Source organism: Mus caroli, unplaced genomic scaffold, assembly GCF_978045245.1.
Source record: "Mus caroli unplaced genomic scaffold, Mus_caroli_1 scaffold_5, whole genome shotgun sequence".
NCBI lineage: Eukaryota > Metazoa > Chordata > Mammalia > Rodentia > Muridae > Mus > Mus caroli.
Genome location: NW_028227260.1, coordinates 85,450,456 through 85,467,577, shown reverse-complemented (window position 1 = coordinate 85,467,577; position 17,122 = coordinate 85,450,456). Strand labels below are relative to the sequence as shown.

Below are 17,122 nucleotides of genomic sequence, written 5' to 3'. Positions count from 1 at the left end.
CTCAGTTTAGTCTCAGATTTTACAGCAGTGGGTGAAATTTTTTTGACGTGCATGTCATTACTCTTAGAAATACATGGTTTTTAACAGGAAGTATGATTTTTAACAAGAAGCTGATATATATGAAGAAAAAATACCATGATCATACCTATAAACTAATATTTAATATACTCTCTTGGTGTTCCCATTTTTATGATGAAACACTGTGACCAAGTCAATTTGGGGAGGAAATGGCTTATTTCAAGTTACACTTCCAGGTGATAGTCTATCACTGAAGGAAGTCAAGATAGGAACCTGGAGACAGGAGCTGATGCACAAGCCATGGAAGAGTGCTGCTTATTGGCTTGTTTATCATGGCTTGCTCAATCTGGTTTCTTGCAGAACCTACTACTACAAGCAAAGAGATAACACTACCTTCAATGTGTTGGGAACTCCCACATCAATCACTAATTTAAAATATGCCCTACATGCTTGCCTACAGCCTGATATTATGGAGGCAGTTTTAAATTGAGTTTACCTCTTCTCAAATGACTCTAGTTTGTGTCAAGTTGACATAAAGCTATCTAGCTTATATAATATTTATATTGTATCTTGCAGTAACATGGTTGATTTTCTTTCCCTAAAATAATGTGTATGTAAATGTAACATTCTTTCTCTTTCTTCCCTTTCACCCTTTTCTATTTTACCTTTTAGTTTCTCTCCCATATACTTATTTCCACACAATGATTGGGTCATAAATAATTTGCTAATAATATATACATTTCAATCAGTATACTCAAAATTATATATTCCAATTAATTTAAATTGTTACTATATATCTTAGACAATATTCCCTTGTGAAGATAAATCATGACAATATCAGCTATTAAATAGGAAAGCATTTAATTGGTGCTGGCTTACAGTTGAAAGGTTTAGTCCATTGTCATCATGGCAGGAAGCACAGTGGCATGCAGGCAGGTATAGTTCTAAGGAAATAGGTAGAGAGTCCTACATCTGGATCCATAGACAACAGGAAGAGAGAAAGCCACTCAATTTGGTTTGGGATTTGAAATCAACAAAGCCCTACCTCAGTGACATACATCCTTCGACAAAACTATACCTACATCAATCAATCCCCATTGTATAATTTTCCCATTCCCTCTGAGCCAAGCATTCAAATATATAAGCCTATGGGGCTATTCTTACTCAAATTACAATACTACACACACACACACACACACACACACACACACACACACACATACACACACACACACACATTATATATATATATATACATATATATATATATATATGTATATATATATATTCATATATGAAGATTCGTATACATGGCATGATTTACCTAGCAAACATGAACAAAATAACATATATCTTCTACTCAGGCAATGTTCCTCATAGTCTTCCTAAAAAATAGATTTTTAGGAAGAAACCTTGTATATTGATAGTTTATTATCAATTGTCTGAATATTTCTACTTCTGAGATACTATTATAATTTTTGGTTTACATGTAAAATTCCCTAATGCTCTTACTATATGAATTTTAGTTTAGTAAAAAAATCATCACTTCCATAATGTGTACAAGATACAAGAAGATATCATATAAGGCATGGGAAGGAAGAAAATATAGAGGGTTGTTTATGTATTCATATAATGACAGGAAATTCCAATGTAGGAATATTTCTTGTTTTCATCTTTATTTTACCCATGAAAGCATAGGTTTTTACACATTGGAAAGGGGAGTATTTTTACATTACTTCTCCCTTCAATGTTGAATTTACTCTATTTAATGTAAATAAAATTAGATATTTCTAGATCTAAATTGAAAGTGATTATTTGATTTTTGTTATGGAATTTAATATGATTTGGCTGTTATTAGCATGTAAGACATTATGTTTTAAGGTAAATAGTTCAAGTCTTGAATGAACTTAAAATAGCCTATTCTTAATCTTTAGCAACTCTTCATTTTCCATTCATTCTGTTTTGGGGAGTAGACTTCTATCTCACCAAGTTTTGTATTATATTTGTGCATTCAATAGTCTCAAGATCCAAAACTTATTTTTGATCCCAGACATTTATTTATGGTTATACCATACCTGTGATAATAATATAATCTGCACCTTCTATAAAGTGCACTGATTTGTTAGTACATGATTTTTTTAAATAAGTGAAGACCTGTAAGGTAAACAAACAAAAAGCCCACTAATAATAATATTGAGTCAGTTTTGTTCTGTTTTGTCCATCCTACTGCTAAATATGGAGCCTGCCCTTGAGTCTGGTTTATATACTCAGTCAGACCCAATAAGAATTTGGTAAAATTATTTTTTCATTTGAAGGCAGTTATCAATTGGTGATAACTTCTAGATTAAGGATGGAGGCTTGTGTTCATTTCCCCTGTCAGCCCTGGGACCTCATCTGACTTAGACCTGGGCAAGCCCTGTGCATACTAACATACTTTCTATGAGTTCACATGGGTAACATCCATGTGGTGTCTAGACGGCCTAGTTTTCATGTTTTGTTCTTTTTACACTGGCTCTTACAATCTGTCGTGTTATCCCATTTAGGATTGTTTCAGGGCCTCTCACTCACTATGTAACGTCTGCTGTGGGTTTCTGTATTTTTTTTTTCTCAGTTGCTGCAGGAGGAAGCATCTGTAATAATGGTTGAATAATGAGTACAGCAGAATATCATTAGCAGTTGTTTTATGGGTATATTCCTTTAGCAGAACAATAGTATTTTGTTTCCCTCTTGGTCCAAGGTCTACCTAGCACTAGGTCTTAGCTACCTGAGCAGAGTCAAGCAAAAGTTATGATTCATGCATTGAGCCTTAAATCCAATCATACAGCTGTTGTGCTACTATGGCAACAGTGTACCTTGCAGGCAGGTCACCATTGTATGAAGATGGAAGTGTTTATAGTTGTCCTGCTGTTTACCTGTTGCCTCTTGAAGCATACAGGATACATTCCAGTACCATATATAAACAGTGGTCATTAGGTATGCCCTACTGTTCAAGAGCTTGGGCTTTTTGGGGGTATTTCATTTTTATTGGTTATTTTATTTATATAAATTTCAAGTATTATCCAGTTTCCCCTCCACAAGTACCCTATCCCATGCTTCTATGAGGGAGATTCCCCACCACCCACCCACTCCTGCCTCACTGCCCTAATATTCTCCTATTTGGGGCATCAAGTCTCCACAGGACTAAGGACCTCCCCTCACACTGATGCCAGATAAGGCCATCCTTTGCTATGGGTCCTTCCATGTGTACTCTTTGGTTGGTGGTTTAGTTGCTGGGAGCTCTGTGTGTGTGGGGGGGGGGCTCTGATTAGTTAATATTGTTGTTCTTCCTATGGGGTTCCAAACCCTATCACCTCCTTCAGTCATTCCCCTAACTCCTTCATTGGGGTCTCAGTGTTCAGTCCAATGGTTGGCTTCTGAGCATCCGCATTTGTATTGGTCAGGCTCTGACAGCACCTCTCATGGGACAGCAATACCAGGCTCCTTTCAGCCAGCACTTCTTGACATCTGCAAGTGCCTGGGTTTGGTGTCTTCAAATGGGAAGGATCCCCAGGTGGGGTGATCTCTAGATGGCCTTTCCTTCAGTCTCTGCTCCACTCTTTGTCCCACCATTTCCTTTAGACAGGAACAATTCTGTGTTAATATTTTTGAGATGGGTGGGTGACCCCATGCTGTCGCTTCTGTCTCCGACCAGCAGAAAAGAGTGACGACACAGCGTTCTTTTCAAAGCAGTTTATTCAGGAACCTTTCAACATGCATGCAGGAAAAAAAAATCTCTCTTCTTCTTTTTCTCTCTCTCCCACCCCCAATCACAATCCCTTATATAACCCTTCTACCACACCCCATCAGCCCAGTCCATGTAACAGCAGTTCATTGGCCAGAATCACCACTTGTCATATGGTCCGATCTTGCATCATGGTGCACTGGTGCAGTTCTCACGATGGCCTTGGCTTATTTTCAGGTGTATGAGGAAGTGAGGTGCAAGTCATAAGACTTGGCTGCAGGCCCAAGTGCCATCTTGGGACTGCTGCCACACCCTCTCCTCACATCTCCCCCTTCTTTACTTATTGGCAGAGAGAATGCCTGTCTTAGGTTGCACCCTGTGGCAATGCCCCTTACCTGTTATCAGGAGACAAACAGTGTTGGTTTGATCCCTGTCTTAGGTTGGTGACATGCCCAGGGAGTCTTACCCTTCATTGACCACTTCTCTAGCATGCCAAGCCACACTTGAGGAGATTATACTGTTTCCACTGCCACAGAAGCCTGTATCATCAAGGCTTGGGCTCTGCGCTGACAACTCTGCATGCGGCAGATGCACCAGAAGGCCAGGACACCGATGAGAATTGGGCATATGGCAAGTCCACCAATGCCAGCCCACTCATTCAGGTGGGAGTCTGCTGTGGCGATCTAGGTGGCCAATCCTTCAGCCATGGACATGTCGACATGAGTGGAATATGATAGAAGTCAGGTGCAAGTCATAAGACTTGGCTGCAGTCCCGGGCACCATCTTGGGACTGCTGCCACACCTGCTCTTCACACCATGCCTCAAACAGGGGCCATGTCTAACCTCTGGATATGGTCTCTATAGGTTTTTCTCTCCCCTTTGTTGGGTATTTCAGCTAATGTCATCCCAGTTTGATCCTGGTAGCCTCTTGCTTTCCTGGCATGTGCTAGTGGCTTCCCCCAGTTCACCATTCCCCTGCAATTCACAGACCACGTGAAGACCAAGAAGGAAGACCAAAGTGTTTTTTGAGGAATGTGAAAGATTTAGGACTTTGGATTGGAAAAAATAGTTGAATTTTGTAAGGAGAATTTCTAGTAGGATCCTGGAAGAGTTTTCAGAGGTGAGCAATGTTGGCATCTGTGCTATAGATAATTCATATGGTATTATGATAAAGACTCTTGCTGCCTTCTGCCCTTGACCTAAGAATTTCTTTCTGACTAAATTAAAAATTAATGGGACAAATTCTTTGGACAGCAACATAACATTGAATCTTTGGTATGTTGCTATTGATAGTGCCTATTCAGGTATCAGTAAAAGTGAACAGGTGGGGCAGAAAGTCAAAATGTATAATTTAGAGAGGAAAATAATACTAGGAGACCTAGTATTACATTCTAGAGACTACAAGTATTAAGAAGAAGTTTAATATTGTTAACCAAAGATCCACTTTACGCTGTGAGAAATAGAAAAGGTGCCTGCAACAATGGAGACCTACAATAAGAACCTGAGAGGGTGGGAAGCTCTGAGAAACCATTTTGTGAAGCTTTGAAACTTAAGGCTGGATTGCATAAGTCACTGTTGGGTCATTGTGTTTTTCTTTCTTTACAGTAACAGACAAGTCTCTAACTTAGAAAATGTCGAATTCATTGAATATGTGACCCTGGGTAACATTTTAAGTTTTCCATTTCCTCATGTGTGATAATTAATATAATCCCAAAGCATTATTGTGACAAGATTACTGGATAAGGAGCCAAGATCATAGCATATATTTAATAAGTGACATGTGTTTTTCTTAATTTTTCCTGGATTGAATGGCAGAGTATGTGTCTTCTAACAAATGGACAAGTGCAAAATGTATAAATCTAGCATAAAGAAAAGCATAGGAATACAAATATATTCCAATGTTAAATGTAGCAAAACCTGCATCCTTTTAATAACCCAATGCAAATTGAACAGAACTGCACATGCACTCCTTATTAAGGAGTAGAAAATTTTTGCAAAAATATTAAAGGATAAGCACTGAATCAGAAAGCTATTTAATAAATGTCTTAGTCAGGGTTTCTATTTTTGCACAAACATCATGACCAAGAAGCAAGTTGGGGAGGAAAGGGCTTATTGAACTTACATTTTCCACATTGCTGTTGATCACCAAAGGATGCAGAGGCCATGGAGGGATGTTCCTTACTGACTTGCTTCACCTGGCTTGCTCAGCCTGCTCTCTTATAGAACCCAAGACTACCAGCTCAGGGATGGCACCATTCACAATGGGCTCTCCTCACTTGATCACTAATTGAGAAAATGCCTTATAGCTGGATCTCATGGAGGCACTTTCCCAACTGAAGCTCCTTTCTCTGTTATGACTCCAGCCTGTGTCAAGTTGACACACAAAACCAGCCAATATAATAAGCAATCAAGAATTTTGATGTATAAAAAATATATTTTCTAAGTCTTAACATTAATTATTTTCCAAGTTTGCCTCAGTAATGAAATAAACAGAATGCTATAAGAACACTAAATATACATTTGAAATAAACTTGAAACTAATGCTAATCTTTACTATGATATATATATATATATATATATATATATATATATATATATATATAGAGAGAGAGAGAGAGAGAGAGAGAGAGAGCCTTATAGAGATTTAGCATTTGAAAACACAATTTTGTACTTTGTTGAAAACTATATTCTCTCTGAGATAATACCCTTTAAATTTATTGTGCTGGTATTTAAAATCTATTGGAAATATAAATGTATTTTTTTAATATTTAATGTAAAAACTTCATTCATGAAATACTGTGTCCATATTACTGCCACTCCTTTTCCATTCAAATTCTTCCTGTGTTATTCTGTCTCAAATTATTTACAAATTATCATTGTTATATATTACAAATATGTATACATATATACATATGCATATATATTATATACATATGTGTGTGTAAAAACTACTGAGTCTATTTAGTATTGTATATCCATTAGTCCTAGGCTAAAACATTGGACTGGATATCCTTTGCAGGATGTCAACCATGTAGAACATTAATTTGCCCCCTTTTAGCAGCCACTGATCAGCTATTCTCTTTATCTAAAGTGGTACCATGCTGCATTTTCCATGTCAATATTTGCATGCCATATGTCCTAATTGTGCTGATCAGAAGACCATATAGTTGAGATTTTGTGGATGTATCTTCCCTGACTTGATTAAGTAACACTATTGAGCTACAGGAAGCCTGGTCCTACCCCCATTTTAGAATTTTCACTGATGTTTTGGGTTAGAGATCTTATTGATGACATGTTGGCTTTGGCACCTTTTCAGACACTTGTATTTTTTTTTTCGTTGACCAGCTGATGGTTAGAAACCAAGATTCAAGAGTATAAATTAGGTAGTTTCTGGAATTACTTAGATAATTTAGAAATGCCTAATAATGCCAATAGTATTATTATTTTGCTTATTGTCACTGGCTATCTAGTCAGGATATGTTATGTGATGGTCAGGAGAAAGAAAATAATTATGGTCAAGAATTGTAACTTTGTTTTCAAGTCATCATATTTTGTTATTTCCTGGCTACAGAAAAAAAACATATTTTCCTTTTTAAAGTAACTACTATTTCATCTAAAAACGAGCTTTAACCCATTTTCTTCTCAATTAAATGCTTATGTCAGAGGCTTGAAAGGGTTTTTATTGCCTACCTAATGTTTCTTATAGCTGCAATTATGCAGAGATAAGGTAACATTCAATTGCCTGTAAAATCAATCATACAGCTAGGGATTTTATTGCCTATGAATATTTAAAAGAGATGTGCTAGATCCCATTCCTAATTTCAGAATGTGAATTCACATTCAAGTAAAAAAAAATTATTTCAGTCATTTTAAAGGCATCGTTCACTCTTTATATACTATATTTTCTAGTCATAGAAACTATATGGAGGATGATTAATAAACCAGAAACCAACTTCAAATGCCATACAAATCACATAATTTTAAGAATATTATAGTGGCTTTATTCTCTCTGTAAGTGACCAAATGTTAAAATGTTTTAGTATACAACAAAATGCTTAATAATAGTAGTGATAGTATATTGGTTATCCAGGACTCAGTACTGTTCCAATGAAGCAAGCGATACTGTGTTCTCTTTCTGTTCTCAAATTGCCCTATTGTGTGAAAACTTTTATATATCAATTTTATACAAATGAAATGAGTATCAAAAACTGCAAATTGATTAGAGGCTTGTGAGCATTTAGATTCAAATGTCTTTGTACCAGGAAACAAGGTACATGAACATTTCATTATATTACCTCAAGCCTCTATGATCCTTGGTTTGTACTGAGGAAAAGTGATAACAAAATGACTATTATGGTCCATGTATACTTTCTGATTTTCTATGGAGAGAGTCAACTCACTACAGACAGAAAATGTATAGAGCATAGACACTTATAGTGATCATATACAGACTATTTTTCTTAACATTATTCCCTAAACAGCGCAATATATCATATATTTCTTAATATTTATAATGAGCACCACAAGGAATCTAGAGAAAATTGTAAATAGGAAATAAGGAGATATGTATATTGTATGCAAACAATTTATTTCATATAATGGACTTGAACCTCTGCATAATAATAGTTATGAGAGTCATGTTGTAGATATAGCAGCAATTCTCTGTTGGGAATAAACCATTAAACCATTTCTCCATCATTGCTTTTTCTTTTTCTTTTTCTTTTTCTTTTTTTTTTCTTTTTCTTTTTCTTTTTCTTTTTCTTTTCTCTTCTTTTCTTTTCTTTTTGTTTCATTTCGTTTCTTTTCTTTTTCTTTTTCTTTTTTTTTTAACTTTGATACAGCTCACTCTGGGGCCAAAGTTATAATCCTCCTGCATTTTACCCCCAAGTGCTAGGGTGACTATGTTAGTGTGGGGAGACAACTTCTGTCTGATTTTTTAACTTAAAAATAAACTTGGATCATGAGTTTAAAAGTATTTAAAATGGGGGTTTGAAAGATGACTGAGGAGATGGGAGTGTTGACTGCTCTTCCCGAGGTCCTGAGTTGAATCTCAGCAACCACATGGTGGCTCACAACCATCTGTATTGGGATCCAATGCTCTCTTCTGGTGTGTCTGAAGACAGCGACAGTGTACTCACGTCCATAAAATAAGTAAATCTTTAAAAAAGGTATTAAGAATGAATGGAATTGGGTGAAGGAAATAAAAGGATGGAAGAAATAAGAAACAGAAGGAAGAATATTGAATTTATCCAATATAAACAATATTCTTACATTGAAATAACTTTATGAAATATATCACTATGTGTGATAAATATGTAACTATAAAAAATTAGGAATAATTAACTAATAGCATATATTTTAGAATATTAAATATTGTAACTGTTTAGAAGTCCAATATGTATATAGTTTCTCATGAGATTAGTATTGTTTTATCTTTATTAAATTTTATCTTTTTTACATATCTGTCTATAAATTTATTTATTTGTTTATTTGTTTGTTTATTATTTTCCATATGTATATGTATATTGTGTGTGTGTGTGCATGTGTGCATGAGTGTGCATGCTACAACATGCAAGTAGAGATCACACAACAATTTTGTGGTGTGGTTTCCTTAATCTACATTTATGTAGATGGGTTCTGGAGATGAAGCTCATGTTATTAGCTCTACATAGCAACTTCCTTTACACACTGACTAATCCATCCTGTATTCCCTGTATATAAATACTTTTACCATACACAAAAGAAGAGTCAGAGTAACAAAGAAAAAACAACATCTGAACTGGTTAATTCTGCTTTAGTATTAACTGTCATGAGAGATAGCTGCAGAAACCCTTTAATTGTTCTCAATAATTATGACAAATTGTACACTCAGTGCTACATCTTGCTTAGGATAAATAGACCAGAATGGTAAATATTGATGCAAGGCACACTGAAAAGAATTGGCTTTGTGTCAATCAATTACAGGGTTTAATTTTGTTGCAAAGTCTTTGTTCAAAAAAAGAATATGCTTTGTGATTTTGTTATTTTTAAAAATGTTGAACTATAATAATAGTAATGTTTATGCTTATTATTCAGTGAGCCACAATTTATATCTGTTCTTTTGCTGTTACTTATACATAGTGTCAAATGTAATTACAAACTATTTTTAAAAAATATATTTGATAATCTTAATATGCAGGAAGGATGTTAACCTTCATTGCTACAGAGAGGTAGGCTACATCTCCAAAAATACCTTGTGTTCTGTGACACAGGAAAATGTCTAACAGATATACATTGAAGCATCCTCACTAGAAGATATGTAAAAGTAAGAATGTATGGGCAGGGCATACAGGTAATCTACTTATGAGGACTAACACTTGTATTAACCTGTTAAATCTAGGAAACCCTTTTTTTCATGAATCAAGACAATTGATAGTAAGTAATCTAAGTGTCAGACTCAAGCTGTCAGGGGATCTTAACAGTTATTTTGAATGAAACTGGGGCCAAGGAATATCCAAACAAATGAATAGATTAAAGTAACTGCAGACTAGCACTAATTAGAAGCAAATCCAAATACTTTATCAGGAAAAATGTCCTCCTCATAGAAAATGTTTGGTCATATATGAGATCAAATTAAGCATGCACAAAGAAAACAAAGCCATCATGAATCAGCATAAATAAAATGGAGCAAAACACATGATAAATACCAGAATTAATTTATATTATCCAGCTTAAAATTTACATTATGAAGGGCTGGAGCAATGGTTCAGTGTTTACCAGCACTGACTGCTCTTCCAGAGGTCCTGAGTTCAATTCCCAACAACCACATGGTAGCTCACAACCTTCTGTAAAGGGATTTGATGTACTCTTCTGGTATGTCTGCAGAGAGCTACAGCATACTCACATATATAAAATAAGTAAGATAATCTTTAAAATATTATGATATAATTTGAAAATAATGTGTAGAATATTGCATCAAAAACTAGAGGATGAAAATGGCTTATTTTCTCCTTGTATTTTTCCTTTATTAAACTGTTTTAATTTCAGTCTATGCCCAGTTTAGAACTCTTTATGTACTATGTCATTAAGTGAATGAAATGTCAATAATATTGGCCTCTGGTTATAAGTACTTTGTTATCAAACGGATAGTATAACAGTAACAATTATTCTATATATTAAAATAATGATATATTATACTTATAGACTTGCAAAGTTAATGCCTTCTGTTCATTGTATGTGAATAGTACCATCTTATGAGGTATTGAATGTTATATAAAATGATATAGAGCCAGAAAAAGGAAAGTTAGCAAATTTTAGTGTTTAATACCTTTCCTGGGACTTGAAAAAATACCTTTAATAATTTTGCTTCTCTATATAATAGTTTTCCCACATTCTAGAATATACTTAAAACAGGAGTAGACATTTCTAACTCACTTCCCCTTCAATCTTTCACTTATTTATTGTAGCTGTCTTCTTCAAAAGTTCTGACAAGAAACATGAGAGATGAGAATCATCTAAAAGTAAAAATAAGACATATTGCAGGCATTGAATTCTGGTTGACAAGAAAAGAGAGCAAGCGTGGTAATTTAAAATAGATAATAACATAGATGAGACACGTCAGTTGAACAGACAGTTGTAACTTCAGAACAATTTTCAGTTGAAGAAAAATCCAATATTAAGGCATATTTAACATGAAAAATGAAATTACTGCAAATAAGAGATAAATTAAAATGAATTAACTTTAGAAATGATAAAATTAGTACTAGACAATGTTAAGTTATGAAGAGAGTTTTAAGAGTGAAATATGGATTTATGGTGAACTCCATCTCTGAGAAATTTGTATTAGGCTTAGGTCCATGAAGCTATGGCTTGAGGAGGGTATAGGAAGCAGAACATACAAATGGTATAATGTTTATTAGCACAAGATTTTCTTCATTTGTAAAGTTCCATTAAGAAGGTAAAGTGCTGGCCAACACTTCACAGCAAAAAGGGCTCCTATTCAAATTATCTTCTATTCTACTTCAGTAAAATCATGTATTATAAAAAATTTTAATTCCAAACCTAGGTTTCTACCACTCCTTAATCATTCAGTTCCCAGATAAAAGACCTGCAACTTTTTTTTATTTACAATCTACCTTAAATAGCAAAAGAGTTGGACAGATATCTATCTTCTATGATATTAGAATCTACTTTCCTATTGATAACCACATGTTATTACTTACTATGTTTTAGGTGGACAGCTCTTAACTCCAATTGGGTCAGCCCTCAGCACCACAATTTTAAAGACTCACCTCATTCATGGTGGCTTCTCCTCCTCCTTGTGTTTCTCCCCTGACTTCGAAGCCCAGAAATCCTATACCCAAACTATGTCTCCTGTGCCCTGCTATTAGCTGTCGGCATCTTTATTCACCAATCAAAAACAACTTGGGGGCAAAGTTACATAGTATCAATTGGTCTACATGAGGACTCTCTCCTCTGGAGCAACCTGGTCTTGAGGAAACAGTAATAGCAGTGGAGTATAAACAGGTCAACCCTCTACAACATATAGTAAGAATAGCCAGTTTCTAAACATCTCACAGTTTTTTGTAAAATACTTACATAAATCAAAATTGCACACACATTCATACTTAAGGAATAAAATGAAAAGAGAATCTTGGTTGTGTTATGTATAATTATTGTCTTCAAGAAGTGTTTGATTATAGTCTGAAATAGCCAAGACCCCTGTCTTTGGAATCCTGTCTTACACTGATAGCAATATTCAGAACTTTCTCATTTGATATTCATTCTTCAATATGTCACCATGTCCTGATGGTTCTGATGTGAATTTCATGTATTATTTCTCTTGTAGCATATTCAGTTTACTTTAGCTTATTTTAGTCTGTTAGCTGTTGGTAATTTTGGCTAAATTATGTTAATCAGATCAGCTGCATACTTTAGGGAATTTTGTATAAAAAGCAAATGTAGAACCCTTGTCCAAAATGTCATAATTGCTAGGAAGCAACTGCAGAAACAATAAGCTAAGCTTGGGCTCTCTTACAATGGGTTACAACGCGACTACCTGGGTTACATACAAAAGATGACATGTCCAAGTATACTTTTTATGTTTTTTATTGCTTTTGCTATCTAAATTGTTTTCAAAAGTATTCAGAAGTTAAGAACTTAACTGAATTTCTATATAATATGGTTGGTTTATTATTTCACTGAAGATAATCAACCAAGGGATTTATTTTTTATTATTCTTAGTGTGTTAATAATAGATATATCATCCAGGAATACAACTTCTATATTTCTAATTTAGCGCTTTCTTTATTTACATGAAGAAAAGATAATAAATACGATGAATCTTGACTTTCCTAAGTTGGATGCTCTATGATAAAACTATTATAATTGTATAAATATTGAACTTCATGGAGGGTATTAGCATGATCATTTGGGTTCTAGCTGACTTGGTCTTTAGCAGTATAGACAATATATTTGTTACTATAGTGATTTTAATTCATGCCCATACTTTGAGAAGGAACAAATTGTTTATATCATTATATTAGTTATACTAATATTAATAAAATATAATATATGAGCATGCAATAAGTACCTCACCCTTTAAATACAGGAAATGTAGACTTAAAGGTTTTTGTTGTATTTTTTTCTTTCTTTATTTTTTTCTAACTCAACTCAATCAAGAGTGACTTTTGAAGAGGGAACTTCAATAGAGAAATGAATCCAGCAGTTAGGTCTGTAAGCAAGTCTGTGGGGACATTTTCTTAATACTTAATGTAGGTGGGCACAGCGCACTAAGAAGTTGATACCACTGAGGTTCTGGGGTGTATAAGAAAGCAACCTGAATATATACCTTTTCATGGATGACCATTTGATATTGGATAACTAAAATGGTACTTGTCATTGGGAAAGACTATTTATCATCCTCTCAGTATTTCTTAGTTGCCTGTGTTCTTTCTGTAGAGCTGTGGCCTTGTGAGCTTTCTCCCATTCACATTAGCCTGTCTACTGTTGTGTTAGTTAAGGTCATATTTAGACAATCATGCTGGTGAGACATTCTAAGACCCACAATCGTACAACACATCCCTGTTACTCTTGCTATTATACTCTTTGCACCTACTTACTCTTTTAAATGATCTCTACACCTTATGTACAGTATTTCTATTATACATTTATTACTTGGTACTCAGTTCCACAACTATATTTTAATTAGTTATGCTGTATTGTAATGGTCTTCATAAGTTGAAAGGGGAAATATCCTCAATGAGTAGTAATAACTACACTTATAGATTGGTATAAGGACATGCATTTATAATGAATTGAGGGATTATGCAGGCCGGTTAGTTAAATGTCAGCAACATGCTCCACTCTAAGATCCATAACTTCACTTGCCTTGGGTTGTTTGTTAGGTTTCTAAAACCAGACAAGTTTCTCTTCTTGTTCAGTAGCTTTTGATCCCAATTAGAGAGCTGTTGGTTATTGTTTAGGTATTCAGACAACTACTACATCTTTTAGGTTGTTTATCCTGCCTTGCTGAATGTTTTTGTTATTCATAGTCACCAAAGCTAGATAGGACTGCTAGTAATTCTCTTAGGAAGCTTACATGGCACTTTTTTTTTTAAATCATTAACCCAGTCCTCTGGGAGGAGAGTTTCAGATCATTTCTAGATCTGGGGTCTTTGTACCTTGTATCTCATATGCTTGATATCTTCAGCAATAGGGACTCACTCCCTACTTCTTGTGGACAGTAAAATGCAAAATAACAAAGGCTGTATGATTTGGGAGTCTTTTGAACAACCCTGACCAACAACCCAAGGGAAAGCTTCTCATGTCTGGTATTGGGGTGTTTTTAGAAGGCTCTTAGAAGGATTATTGTCATTGCAGATATGAAGATATCATTAATGTGTGTGTGTGTGTGTGTGTGTACTTATTTTATTAAAGGTATTTTAATGTCTGTTACATTTGAGTTGTTTTATAATATTTTTATACAAGTCTATTGTTATTTTACACCTTTCCTCCTTCCTCCTTAACTAGAACCTCCCAATTTTCCCCCATCTGATCTTTCAGCTGACTTGTACCCTATTAATCCCTCATTATTGCCCCTCCACCCATAGGCCCTTCTTAATTTTCTGTTCTCTGTGGTTACTTCAGGTAATGTAATCATATCTGATGTTTTAGAACTAAGAAATTAGATGAAAAATATTATGCAACAGTTGTTTTTCTAGGTCAGGTTCACCTCACTCCCTGTGATCTTTATGGTTTCCATCCATTTACCTGTAAATGTCATGGCTTCATTTTTCTATACAGTAGTACAATATTCTATAATTTATATGGAACACATTCTCATTATCCATTTCTCAGTTGAAGGTTGTTTATATTTCTTAGCTATTTTAATAGAACAGAATGTACATGAATATAGAAATATCAAAGGAGTATGCATACAATACACAGACTGAGTTGGATGTATATATGTACACTTACTCCCATGTACTCAGATATACATGCAAATATAACAATTAATAAAAAAAATAGAGGCCATGAATTTGAAAAGAGTTAGGAGGGATGTATAGGAGGGTTTAGAGGAAAGAAAAGAAACTGGGATATGGTATAAGTATACTATAATCTCAAAAAATAAGGATGATGTGGCAAAATAGATTTTTTTTCACATAATATACATGGCTACAGTTTTTATTCTACTCACACTTCCCAGTTCCTCCTTGCTTCTTCCGCCATCTAGATCAATCCCTTGTCTCTGCCTTGTCTGGCCTCAGCAGGAAAGGATGTTTCTCATCCTGCAGAAATTTGATGATCCAGGGTTGGTGATCCCAGGAGGAGGATAGGGGAGAGGGAGTCTGTGAGGAGGTACCTGGAGGGGATGCAGCATTGTGGATGTGAATAAATAAAATAATAATAGTAATAATAATAATAATAAATACAGATAAAATTAAAAAGAAAACAAAGAGGCATTTAAGGGATAATAAGAAAATATAATAAGATAAAGAAAAATCACAACATCAGATTTGAACAAGACAAAAATAGAAGAAAAAAATTCAAACAGAAGACACAAGAATCAGAGACCCACTCATTTACACACAAAGAAATCCAGCTCTCCCCCCCCCAAAAAAAATAAAAACTAACCTGGAAGTTTAATATATACACAGAATACCTGGTGCTGGTCCCTGCATGCCTTCTGCATGCAGCCTCAGCCTCTGTGAGATCATATGAGATATGATGACTTTGATTTAGAGGGCCTTGTTTACCTGGTGACCTCCATCTCCTTGGGAACTTACTGTTTTTCAACCTCATCTTCTTTGGGAATCCCTGATCCCTTCGTGGAGAGATTTGATAACAACATGCCATTTCTGGCTGAAGTTCCAAGCACGCACACTTTGTGGAATGTCTAGCTATGTTTCTCTATATCTGTCCCCATCTGTTGCAACAGGAAAACTTTCTGATGATGTTTTAGCAAGGTTCTAATTAATCAACTAAAAACTAGATCAGTTGTTTAATTTGCTTTTAACCTCATTTTCTATGTGTAGAATTTCAGAATCATTTTTAGAGCTTTCATTTTACTGAAATTTATTTGCCTATAACTTTGATTTTTACCTTCAGATTAAGAAATAGTAGTTATTTCATATAATATAAAATACGATTTCAAGTTAGATTTTCATGCTTCATGCGTCTTTAGTATTCATGGCTGCCTTGGATTCTTGGGGTAATGTTAAAACTTTTTAACTTTTATTGAGGCAAAACTACACTAAAATAATATTTTCTTTCCTTTTATTCTTTAAGGGTTTAATACATGTGTATTATGATTTTTTATTACATTAACTTCAAAGTCAATCTTCATTTATGTCCAAATATTTGTCCCCCAAATATCTTTCTGTCAATTTTACATCATCTTTTCCTAGCTTACTGAGGCCAGTCAGTGCTTTCATTATGTGAGTGGACCTACTGTCATCAAAAGGAACACAGGCAACCTAACAGGAACTACTTCCTAAAGAAAACTGCCCTTTCCTTTCATAGAAAACTTAACTTCCAACACCTTTCATCTAAGAGTGAGTTTTTTTTTTTAGGTTCTCCCCATCTGTGCTGGAATTTTTGCTGACTGGATTATTATAATCTTGTTCAGGAAACCCCAACCTTTGTGAAGTCATAAAAGCAATGATTTCTTTAGGGTCAGAAGACACTATTTTGCCACATTCCCACCTAATATTCAATTCATATAGTCTCTCAGCCACATGGGAGGGATGTGGTGTAGACAGCTCATCTAGGCCTGAGTACTACTTTTTAAGGAGTAATGTGGGTGGGAGAGATATATGGAATAACATCATTTACATACAGTAATTTCTTCTGTTTCAGAAAATGCACATATAGAATAAGGAATAAAAATATGTTTAAGCTCAT

General features: G+C 34.8%; 1 protein-coding gene across 3 annotated transcripts in view; it reads left to right on the top strand.

The window, feature by feature from the left end:
• Dmd (dystrophin) overlaps positions 1-17,122 on the top strand; it is a 2,436,643-nt gene that overhangs the window by 992,376 nt on the left and 1,427,145 nt on the right. The window lies entirely within an intron of this gene.